The following is an 11,969-nucleotide window of genomic DNA, read 5'->3' as shown; positions in this document are numbered from 1 at the left end:
CAAAATCGTCAAGCGCTTAGTATGGATCGAGGAACGAAATCGGAGTGCTTGTCCGATTGGGCGAAGACAGTCTACTAGACCCAGTTACCGCAAGGAAGAGCAACTAAAGCCGACCGAGTGGAAAGGTCCCCAACCAAACAGTTACTCCGCTCGGCCGAGCAGAGGGATCATTGACGTATCTCTTAGTATCCTTCTGGGAGATAGTGTCGCCGACACAAGGCAAGATCAACAGGAAGATTGTACGGCGGAAGGTTCCACTATCTCATCAGGGATTTGCATGCCTTGTTAAGGTATGGTGTCAGAGATACTTTTCTGACATATCCTTTCATGAGATGGTTAGGAAAGTGTGCCCGCGTCTTGGAGAGCATACTCATTGCTCACCAGGGCACTATATAAAGGGGGTCCATGCATCAGCGGAGGTATGCCTTATTCACTATTCACACCTGTGCTTGTTGTTGCTCTATTTTCTTCCATCTTTCCGGTGTCTGACTTGAGCGTCGGAGGGCCAACGTCAGGAATCCCTTCCTTGGCTCGGCACTGATGTTTCTTATGTTGTAGAGCGGAGCGGATTCTACACACAGTCAACCTAGAAGTCACATTCCTAGCTAGCCATTTCCACGATTTTCGGACAGAATCATATTAGCGCCGTCTGCGGGAACGTAGTCTGCATCCGATATATGAAAATGGAGGACGCTAGACAACTTACCACTGTGACTTTAACAAAGGAGGAGTTAGATATGCTGATACAAGCCGAAGCAGTAAAAATGGTGGAGCAACAACAACAGTAGGCGCTGTCCGAGCGTCAGGTATATAAGCCCGCGGTATCAGTAGTGGGCCATCAGGTCAGATATAGGGGCCGAGCAGAGCATGTATCCATTCAGGGATAGAATAAGAAGTCGACCGACGCATACGAGGATGTGCTCAATGCGCCGATCCCCTTCTATCGGGCACTATTCCATACTCCATCAGAGGAGCAGTACTAAGTGGACAGGGAACCAGGATCCTCATCAGATGACGCACCGGTGCGGGATGCATGGAAAGGGAAAGCGCCATGGGATAATGATTCGTCTGAGCGGATCAACCGACCATTCTCTCAGGGGATCCTGGATGACCCCTACTTCGACATTACACCTCGCTGATGATCGGGGAATACAATGGAATAACTTATTCGAACGATCACCTGGCGAAGTTCGATAACGTGGCCATGCTCTATCAATACACTAATGGGGTGAAGAGTCGGGTCTTCCTCACCACCCTTTCCGGATCAGTGCAACGCTAGTTCAGACACCTGCCGATCGGATCAATTCATAATTTTAAATATTTTCGAGCAATGTTCTTACACCACTTCGCCAGCAATCGTCGTTACCAGAAGACAAGTGTTAATCTGTTCACGCTGAAGCAAAGGCCCAAGGAGGCATTAATAGCCTACATTAAGAGGTTCAACCTGGTGGCCATGGATATTCCATTAGTCTCCTCAGAGATATTGGTAAATGTCTTCGCCCAGGGGGTTATCTAAGGGGAATTCTTTCGCTCCCTCATCTGTAGACCGCCAAAAAACTTCGACCACCTTCTCAGAAGAGCCACCGAATACATAAATGTGGAGGAAGCTCAGGCGGTGCGAAGGAAGGAAGCACCTGCCGAGCATACTGCTCCCGCGAAATGACGACCGACCACCAATAATCAACAGCCGAAAGGCCCGCAATCGGGAGTAGCACAACAACACTAGGAGTTAAGAACACATGCTTTGCAGCATGTAGCAGCAGGTCGCCCGAAAGCTGCAAAAGGCAAGTCATGGATGCCATTATTTTGCTCATTCCATCAGTCAACGACACACAACACGGGCGACTACTATGACCTAACACCAATTTCAAGCAGACCGGCTCCACGAGGATACCACCGTCGGTCACCATCTCCCGATTGGCAACATCGGCACCGATCGACCGTGCGACGGGAAGAAGTTAGACTAGCAGATGAACAACGCCATTATCAACCTCAAAGAAGAAATAACGCAAGTCTGGTCCGAGCTTCTGCTGAACGGAATAGACCTTCGGCTCGAGAGGAAGAAAACCGGAGCACTGTCATTCGGGGTGAAATTGGAATGATCGCCTGTGGGCCTACCAGCGGTGATTCCAACCGAGCGAGAAAGTCGCATGCCTGCGGCCGGAGATACATGTTGTTGGGTGCAACAAGGAGAAGGCTGAAGAAATCGAGATCAGCTTCGGCCCCCGAGACTTGGAGGGAGTGGAGATCTCTCACGATGACGTTTTGATCATCCGGGTGGTAATCACTAACTATACCATTCACTAAACTTTTGTTGATACAGGAAGCTCGGTGAATATAATCTTCAAGAAAGTGTTCGATCAGCTGCAAATCGACCGGAGTGAACTGCAACCCATGATGACTCCGCTCTATGAGTTTATGGGCAGTGAAGGATTGCCGATCAGCCAAGCTCGGCTGGCCATATCACTCGGAGAGGAATCTCTCAAGAGGACTAGAACTACAAACTTTATTATGGTCGACACACCATCCGCCTACAATATCATATTGGGTCGACCGACCTTGAATGAGTTCCGAGCAGTGGTGCCCACCTTCTGCCAGAAGATCAAGTTTCCGGTAGACAGCAAGGTGGGCAAAGTTAGAGGCGATCAGTTGGAATGTATATTAAAAGTCTAGCTTTTTGTATAAACATTTACTTAGAAATAAGAATCATCTTGGTCAAATATTTACATTTATAAGTTAAGTGTAGTTGTTCGATTAATTTATATTATAGATAACATACTGTGTGGTGTCACACACAGAAGATCATGTTATCAATTCCTTATAAATTATAAACAGTAGCTCACAACTGAGATGGAAAGGAATAAACCATTGGAATAGTCGTAGTGTAATTAGGTATTAGTTTATCTTGACTGATAAACTACACTAGTACACTCTGAGTGTATTGAGTAGGACCATTTAAGGTAAGTTCTTTTTATACTAACTTAATAAAAGAACAAAACCTTAGTTATTATGGAAGTATGTGCTCTTAATCCTAATATAATAACAAGCGCATATATTTAGTATTTATTTCTTTGACTTATCAAAGGGTGAGATTTAGCTCGATAAATCAATAGACCCGATAAGTTGGGAAATGATATTACTTATAGTGTGCGTTATTGATTATAGAAGGAAACTGTGTCCTAGTAATCTAGGTTGTTAATGCCCCCAAGAGGAGCTCATAAGGATTGTCATGTTAAATCCTGCAGGTGGACTTAGTCCGACACGATAATAAGGTTGAGTGGTACTACTCTTGGACTAAGATATTAATTGAAGTGAGTTGTCAGTAACTCAATTAGTTAGTGGACATCCGACATCTTAAACACAGGGAGATTAACACACTTATGATAAGAAGGAGCCCAAAATGTAATATGGGATTGGTGCGGTAGTTCAATAATAATTCTTTAGTGGAATGAATTATTATTGATGAAGTTAAGTTGGGTGTTCGGGGTGAACACGAGAAGCTTAATTTCATCGGGAGATCAAAACCAATTCCTTCTCTTGGTCCCTATCGTAGCCTTTTATTAATAAAGTATTATACCCACCTATATCCACCTTTATACCCATCCTAAGGTGGTCGGCCAAGCAAGCTTGGAACCCAAGCTTGGGTCGGCCAAGCAAATAGGATGAGCCAAGTTGTGTGGCCGGCCCTAGCTTGAATCCAAGCTTGGTGTGGCTAGCCACATTAAATTAAAAAGGATTTTATTTTTTAAATCTTTCTTATGTGGATACCAAGGTTTAAAAGAGAGTTTAAAATTTAAATCTTTCCTTTTATAGCTTTCTACAAAAGATTAAGTGAAAGGTTTGATATCTTTCCTTATTTGTAGTTAAAAGGAAGATTTTAATTTTTGATAAAACTTTCCTTTTATAAAACCATCCTCATGATTTTAAAAGAGAGTTTTAAAATTAAATCTTTCCTTTTATAGTTTCTACAAAAGATTAAGAAAAGATTTGATATCTTTCCTTATTTGTAGATTGAAAGGAAGATTTTAATTTTTGATAAAACTTTCCTTTTATGAAACCATGTTCATGATTTTAAAAGAGAGTTTTACAATTAAAATTTTCCTATTATAGTTTCTACAAAAGATTAAGAAAAGATTTGATATCTTTCCTTATTTATAGATTGAGAGGAATATTTTAATTTTAAAGATAACTTTCCTTTTTGAAAATCATCCACATGTTTTAATAGAGAGCTTTTAAATTATAAAATTTCCTTTTATAACTAACCATGAAGGGAAAAATTAATAGAGAAATTTTATTTTTTTAAAAAAAATTCGGAAACAAATTAGGAAGTTTTAATTCTTGTGATTAAAACTTTCCTTGCTTGGAGAATTAGAGGTGGTCTGCCACTTTAATAAAAGAAAAGGAAATTATTTTTTATTAATTAAATTTTCCTTTTCATGTCAAAGAAAATAAGGTCAAAGAAAATAAGGAAGTTTTTATTAAAACTTTCCTTATTTGCCAAGACCAAGGATTATAAAAGAGAGGGAGGGGGTGCATTCACAAAGAGAACTCTCTTCTATTCCTCTCCTCTCTTCCTTAGTGTGGCCGACCCTCTTATTCTCCCTTTTCCTTTTTCTTTCTTCTCCTTGGTCGAACCTCATCATCTCTTGGAGCTTGGAAGGTGGCCGGATCTTGCTAGGAGAAGGAGGAAAAGGAGGCTTTGTTTCTAGCATCCCTTGGAGCTTGGTAGTGGTGGTCGAGACTTGCTATCTCTTGAAGAAATTTGCTTGGCCGAAACTTGGAAGAAGGAAGAAGAAGGGCTTGGGTGGTTCTCGTCTTGGAAGATCGTCGCCCACACGACGTCCGAGATAAGAAGAGGAATACGGTACAAGATCAAGAGGTTGTTGCATACAAAGAAAGGTATAACTAGTAATTATTTTCCGCATCATACTAGTTTTTCTTTGTATGAATTCCAAACACAAGAGGCTAGAGATTCTAGATGTTCGGATTTGTTTCGAATTTGTGTTTCTTTTATTTTTCGATCTTGTAATTCGATTGTTCTTTTTGGTTAAACCTAGAGTTATATAACGAAATTAAATATTGAATTTCGTTAAGAGGCTTTGTCGAGGCAGTGGTGGATGTTCCCATACCCAAGAAGGTATAGTGCCTCGCCATGTTTAACCTGGGAGCTAATTTCTGAAATAAATATTTAATTGAATTTGTAACATAGGTGGATTTGTATCTATAATGTTAAGTATCGTTTGCGATTCAAGTCTAAACCTCTAAGAATAGATAAGTTAAATTTGGAATCAATAATGTTAAGTTCCGTTTCCGATTCCGAATTTAATTTCTAAAGAACACAATAGGTTGTTAGGAAAGGTTCAGGACTTATACAAAATTTTTGTACAGGGGAACCGGTATGATCTTCCTAGGACCAACCAACAACGTTAAGATGGTCAAATCCGAAGCAAGAGTCACGTGGAAAATCCCACGCTTGGAAGTGAACACCATCATGGAAGAACCTCCCGTGCTAGTTTATGAAGAAAAGGAGGAGGTTTAGATACATCTCACTTGGTTGGAAGCCACTACATTTGTCGCCGCTGACCTGATAGAGGACAAGAAGGCAAAGCTGGTCACCTGCCTTAGGCAAAACCATGATGTATTCGCCTGGTCAACACAAGAGCTCCTAGGCATCTCGCCAAGTGTGGCTCAACATAAGCTTCATATCCGACCGGACGCTTGGCCGATGAAATAGAGGAAGAGGGACTTTAGCGCGGAGCAGAACAAAATTATTCGAGTGGAGATTGAAAAGTTACCGGAAGTAGGCCACATCCGTGAGGTACAATTCCTGAGCTGGTTGGCCAATATTATGCTGGTCTCCAAGACGGGTAACAAGTGGAGAGTCTACATTGACTTCCATGATCTGAATAAGGTCTATCCAAAAGACTTCTATCCCTTGCCCCGGATAGACCAAATGGTGGACTCCATGGTGGGTTGTGAGCTAATATGTATGCTCGACACATATTAAGGTTACGACCATGTGCCACTCGCTCGGGAAGATCTGTAGGATCAAAAAAATTTAGATATCTCCACAATGGTATAATATTGTCCACTTTGTGCCTAAGCCCTCATGATTTTACTCTTGGGTTGTATCCAAAAGGCCTCATGTCATTGGAAATATTTTTTTTTTATAAACCCATGATCTTTCCCATGTGTTTTCAATGTGGGACTATATTTGCAACCTTGCAACCCCAACAATCCTCCCTCAAACAAATGACCACAAGGCCTCTCTCAAGTATCGAGTCACTCTTGATCTATTTAGGGCCTCCCCTCAAGCATCGGGTCACTAACATGCTCAGGGCCTCCCCTACTTTGTTCAAGGTTTCACCCAGATGGTTTGATCTTGGATCATGGCTTTGGCTCGTGCTTCTTTCGGCAGTTAGTCCGGTGAAAAGTAACCTCACTTTAATACCAATTGTAGGATCGAAAAGAATTTATATATCTCCACAATGGTATGATATTGTCCACTTTGAGCCTAAACCCTAATAGTTTTGCTCTTGGGCTCTATCCAAAAGGCCTCATGCCAATGGAGATATCTTGTTTTATATAAACCCATGATCTTTCTCATGTGTTTTCAATGTGGGACTATGTTTACAACCTTGCAACTCCAACAAGACCAAGAGAAGGTCAGCTTCATCACGGCCGATGAAACTTACTGCTACAATGTCATTCCATTCAGACTGAAGAACGCCGAACCACTTATCAAAGATTGATGAACAAGGTGTTCCGACGGTAGATCGATCGCAACATGGAGGTATACATCGATGACATTTTGATAAAATCCCTCCGAGCTATTGATCTTTACGCAGATATCAAAGAAACTTGCCGGATTTTGAGGGCATATGGAATCAAGCTGAATCCATACAAATGCCTGTTCGGAGGGAGTAGCCGCTTCCTGGGCTATATCATCACTGAGCGAGGGATCGAGGTGAATCCGAGCAAGGTGAAGACGTTAAAGGACATGTCCCCGCCTCGCAACTTGAAGGAGGCCCAATGACTAACTAGATGAATCACCGCATTATCAAGGTTCATCTATAAATTAATCATCCTACCGGAGTCATCCATTCTTCAAAGTACTGCGCTGAGCGACAAAGCTCTAGTGGGACGCGGAGTGCGATAAGGTGCTGGAGGAACTTAAGGAGTACCTTACCTCCCTACCTGTACTAGCGAAACCCAACGCGGATGAGACACTTTGTGTTTACTTGTCCTCAACAAAGCATATGGTTGGCTCGACATTGGTGAAGCAAAATGGCCTTGAGCAACAACTTGTATATTTTCTAAGTCATATATTAAAATATGTAGAATCTTGCTACACCAGTCCCAAAAAATTAGCCTACGCACTAGTACTCGTCGCTCGGAGACTCCAACCGTATTTTCTATCAAATTCGATCGTAGTGATGACCAACAACTAGGGGTGCAAACGAATTGAATCGAGCCGAATATATAGAAAAATGTAAGGCTCGAATTTGGCTCGAAATAGATATATTCGAGTTTGAGCTCGATTCGAAGTTCGAAAAATTTAAAATGTCTGGTTCGAGTTCGGTTCAAATTAGGGCTCGAGTTTGAGTTCGGCTCGAAATATTCGAACCTGTTCGCGAACTATTCAAATTATTGCTCGAAAATAGGTTCGAAAGGCTCAAAATTTATTTATTTAATATATATTTAACTTATATTAATAAATATTAAGGCTCGCGAGCGGCTCGAATAATATAATTTGGACTCGAGTTCGGCTCGAAAAAAAGTTTGAACATGTTCGAGTTCGGCTCAAATTCGATAAATTCGAATACGAATCGAATATTTTTTAAGCCGACTCGAAAAGCTCGCGAGTCGGCTCGATTCGTTTGTAGCCCTACCAACAACGCCCTGAAAAGAGTCCTCCTTAACCCAGAAGCATCCAAATGGTTGATCAAATGAACCATCGAGCTGAGCGAATTCGACATACAATATCAACTGCAAACGACGATCAAGGCCCAGACCTTAGCTAATTTTGTTACCGAGGTCCAGAACGTCAAGACATATGCAACTTGGAAAATATATATAGATGGTTTATCCACTCGGCAAGGTAGCGGGATCGACATTCTCTTGGTTTCACTATGGGAGGATAGGATGTAGTTGTCCATGCGACTAGATTATCGGGCTACAAATAATAAAGCTAAGTATAAGACCTTGATAGCTGGATTATAGGCTGCTCGGCATGTAGGAGACATGAGAGTTCTCATTCATTCGGATTCTCAGCTAGCAGCGCAGCAGCTATTGGACATGCTTGATATAAGTAATGCCCGGCTCAAGCTATACACCGAAGCTTTTGAAAAGTTGATGGTCAATTTTTAAGAAGTTGTTATCCAAAAGATCGGACAACCAGGCCACGGATGAGCTGGCTAAGTTAGCCAGCTCACTATCGCCGATCATGATAGGTCAGTCGATTGAACAAGTCTCACTGGTGGCACATATCGACAGGATGGACGAGATAGAATTCTCATGTGATTGGAGGACGCCACTGAGAGAGTTCCTTCGATCGGGTTGTTGGTGCAGGGAGCACCATACGATCGAACCTAAGTTTTGATTATGGCAAAGGGTCCAAAGTTAAGGTTACTTGTTGTCTAATGAGGATGAATGAACTTGTAGGAAAGTCCAAAGTATTCTTAGGCAAAAGTCCTAGTGGATTCTAGACATGTGGAAAACCCTAGGGGGAGGCAACCCTAGGTCCTAGGGGGAGGTAACCCTAGGTGGTGAAAAGTTCTAACTACAGTTAGGCAAGGTGAAGTCTTGGCGGGTCGAGGACTTTGGACAAAATCCTAAAGTTGGGGACTCTAGGTGAAAATCCTGGTGGGCGTGGACTAAATGGAAGTCTGGACGGACCGTGGAATGGATGTTCAACATGAAGACTTGAAGTCTCAGACGCTGATGAAAAGCCTAGACAGTATGGAGGACCGATCTGACAAAAAGGTATACTCTCCTAAGAGGAGAAGGTGAGGGCTCGTTCCCCCGAGGAGGGAACAATAAGCATTAGTTCGACCTAGAATTTCAGCGAAACTCAAAGTCAGAATCGAACAGTCAAAGACTGTCAAATTCATATTTTACATATATTTTATACTGTCTGGACTAACTTTATTTTGTAGGAAAATAAGTAGTTGAAAAAGTTGGTCTGGGCGCCCGGAATGCAAGACTTATCTCATCGCTAGTTTGGAGTGCATTGATTGGACGGGCTGACGTCACGGTCCAAGCACCCAGAAGGGATCCAGGCGCCCAGAACAGCTTATATACGCAGCATTCAACCAAGAGCCAGATACACAACTTGCATTTGCAATTACTTTCTTGTGTGTTGCTCCAAAGACGTTCCTGTGACTCCACGACGCGACTCCGACCACCGAGTGACGCTGCTCCGATGATCGAATGATGCTGCTCTGATGACCCAGCGACGCTGCTCCGATGACCCAGCGACGCTGCTCCGATGACCCAATGACGCTGCTCCAATGACCGAGTGACGCGACTCCAACAACTGAAAGCGCAACCTTCCAGATCCCCATAAGTTGTTGGTATACTTTTAATTACTGCACTTAAATTATAAATCCATTGTATTCATCTTTTTAAAGATTTATCGAACTGATAGTGAATTACCCAACGAAAGAGGTCAAAGATCACAGATCTTGGAATAAAAATCGTCACAGACTTCGAACCAAGTAAAAACAAACTGTGTTAGTTGTGTTTGTTTTTCCTTCTGTCTTTCTTTTCACTGCATTATCTCCGATCATGTTTTTCGAAATGAATTATCCACGAGCGCTATTCACGCCCCTCTAGTGCAACGATCCTACACAAGCGCAACACCAACTGATCAAGAAGAAGCTCGTCTGTCAAAGAAGAGGGCTAGGCATTTCATCATGATCGGGGATCAACTATATAAAAGAGCTTTCTCAAGGTCATTGCTCAAGTTTGTTGAATCAGAGGATGTTGAATACATCCTGTAAGAAGTGCATCAGAGCTCCTGTGGAAGTCAGTTGGGCGGCAAATCACTGGCCTGAAAGATCCTGTTGGTGGAATACTTTTGACCCACACTACAAGATGATGCCGCTCAGATAGTGGTCACTTGCGTGTTGTGTCAAAAATATCATAAAATCTCACATCGACCCACCGAGGAGATAAAACGCCCACAGTATCTTATCCGTTCGACCAGTGGGGCATGGACATCATTGGACCTTTTCCCATGGCGACCGGTAGTAAAGATTTCTACTCGTTCCAGTAGATTATTTCTCAAAGTGGGTGGAATTCAAGTTGCTAGCCAAGATAACTGAGCATATGGTCATCAAATTTATATGGCAAAATATCTTATGTTGGTTTGACATCCCTCGTCGGCTCGTCTCAGACAACAGAAGACAGTTCGCAAGATGGAGGCTAAAGGAGTGGTGTGAAAGCTATGACATTACACAAGCTTTCACCTCAGTGGCTTACCCCAGAGTAACGGCCAGACGGAAGTCACTAATAGGGAAATCCTCAGAGGGTTGCAGGCTCGGCTGGACCTTGATGGAGGCAACTGGGTCGATGAACTCTCCAACGTATTGTGGGTCCATCGCACCACACCAAGAGAGACGACCTGCATCACCCCATTCCATCTGGTGTACGAAGGTGAAGTGGTGGTTCCAGTGGAAGTCGACGTAGATTCCGACCATGTGTAACTCTACGACGAGGGAAACGTCGAACGGAGACTCATGGAACTCGACTTGGTAGACGAAGTATAGGATAAGGCTGCCGCTCGGCTCATGGTATATAGGCAACGCATGAAGCAAAACTACAATCGGAGGGTAATCCCCAGGTCATTCTAGGTCAGCGATTTGGTATGAAAAAGGGTGAAGTCGGTCGGCGACGTCACCAGGCTAGAAGCCTCATGGGGAGGACCCTACAAAGTCATTCAGAAACTCTGCTTGGGAGCCTACTATCTACAAGATGAAGATGGGAGACAGTTAGAGCGACCTTAGAGCACAAATCATCTCCAACCCTATAGGGTCGGGTGAGAGGTGCGTAGTTAAGTTTGAATAAGATTGTATAAGCATACGTCTTGTAAATGCAAGTGAACAATGATTAAAATTCACAAGTGTCCCAGGCTCTTGCACTGATCGACCAAGTTAAAAGTCGAGTGGTGACTATAAACTCTTGTCTACGTCAAAAGTCGAGCGACACTATAAACCCATGTCTATGTCAAAAGTCGAGTAGTAACTATAAACCCCTGTTTGCATCAACAGTCGAGTGGCGACTATAAACCCTAGTCTACGTCAATAGTCGAGCGATGACTATAAATCCTAATCTATGTCAACAGTCGAGCAACATCCGGGTGGCGACTATAAACCCCTGTCTACGCCATCAATAGTCGAGCGACGACTATAAACCTCTGTCTAAGTTATCAACAATCGAGTGATGACTATAAACCTCTATCTACGTCATCAATAGTCGAGTGATGACTATAAACCCCTGTATACACCATCAACAGTTGAACGACTACTATAAACACCCGTCTACATCATCAACAGTCGAGCGGAGGCTATAAACCCAAGCGTACAACAAATAAGGCCAAGCGACTACTATAAAACCTGAGAGTAAGTTTAATAGGGAGTCAAGCGGTGACTAGAAGCAGTAGTTCTTCACTAAAATGAGGTCACTCGGCCCACGCTAAAGTGAAGTCGGGGAACTATACTTAGAAAATTTTCACAAAATGCTAAAACAGTATACAACCCCATGGGGGTCGAACGACGATACATAGGAACACTAGAAAAATTTAACAGAGTAAAGATGCGCCGGACATGCGTTCATTCATTGACACTAGGAAAATTTTTTATAAAAATTCTGGAGAGTACAAAAGAAGGCATGCAAAACAAAGAGGGGAGCTCCTCGAGATAGTTAAGCACGTCGTTTAGTAGTGACTCAGTCAGTTTCTCCTGGTT

This window comes from Zingiber officinale, chromosome 3B, assembly GCF_018446385.1.
Source record: "Zingiber officinale cultivar Zhangliang chromosome 3B, Zo_v1.1, whole genome shotgun sequence".
In the NCBI taxonomy this organism is placed as follows: Eukaryota; Viridiplantae; Streptophyta; class Magnoliopsida; order Zingiberales; family Zingiberaceae; genus Zingiber; species Zingiber officinale.
Note: the sequence above shows the minus strand (reverse complement) of the source record.